This window comes from Egretta garzetta, unplaced genomic scaffold (assembly GCF_000687185.1).
Source record: "Egretta garzetta isolate BGI_Z169 unplaced genomic scaffold, ASM68718v1 scaffold427, whole genome shotgun sequence".
NCBI classification, from domain to species: Eukaryota; Metazoa; Chordata; class Aves; order Pelecaniformes; family Ardeidae; genus Egretta; species Egretta garzetta.
In genome coordinates, this window is record NW_009260345.1 from 199,333 (window position 1) to 200,481 (window position 1,149).

Here is a 1,149-nt window from a genome sequence, read left to right on the forward strand (position 1 = left end):
TGCACCAAGAGACCAGAGACAGCAGTGTGAAGCATTTAGCCATAACCCTTCCCTAGCATCATGCCTGGAGCATGGAGTAAAAATTACATTTGGCACAATATCTGGTACAAAAGGACCAAAATAGGACTTACAATGTGACGTAGGCAGAGTCCTACTTCCAGTACGTACCTGGAGAAATCTCTTCCACCACTCTGAGCAAAAGAGGCCACCTCAGGCCCGCACCTGGCCCTTATCTCCAGACTTAAAGGGTTATCCATCAGACAGCACTGGGGGCAAGGCTGCCGGTCATCACTACAGCTGGCAGGAGGCTGATCCCCCAGAGCTGAAGCCTGTCTACTATGCACAAGTGTTGTTTTTCTTTCTTTTTAAGAAAGAAGGTCATAGCTTGCTGCAAATATACCTAAATCTTTTGTAGTTACTGCCTTTGCTGGTAGTTTATTACCATCTGATGACACTCTGGGTGAATCGAAAACTATCTTTTCTATCTTTTTTTCTTTTTTTTTTTCATCGTTTGGGTCAAGATAGCCAACAGGGGAACTCACTTAATAAGAGAGGTAGAGAAAAGGTGGATGGCTAAAAACAGCCAAATGACCCACAGCTTGTAATTAGGTTAAGGGCAACCAGGTGGTTTACCCCTTGTAAATACCTGTTTCTTTCCACTGGCAAAAAATGTGCCCGAATGATTTGTTAAAGTTAGGTGGGATGGATCCCACCCCTTGTCCTGGTGCTTTTCAGTGCCTGATGTTTTGAAGAAATGGCGTCTGTGGTTTCAGAAGATTTTCCCATCTGCTCTAGCATCTTATCTAAGACAGTAGTCAGCAAAAAGCGTTCAGAGGAGGTATAAAGCCCAGCCACTGACAGTCGTTTGAACACCCGTCCCAAGGAGAAGATCTCTCTCTAATCCCCAGTAAGTTTGAGGCTTGTCTGTGCCCTGAAGGAAGAGAATTTAATATTCCTTGCAAAATCCCTGGCTCTGGGTAATCTACATTATTGTAACTCTGGACAAGCTTGTTTTCCTCAAAAATACCCAGTATTTTTCTAACCTTGCTGAGCTCTTAGTCACTGCAAGTATCTTGGGCCTATTAATATCATGAGGCGACTGTGAGGGGAAACAGGGTGCTCTCAGCACATTTAGAATGCACAACTTTG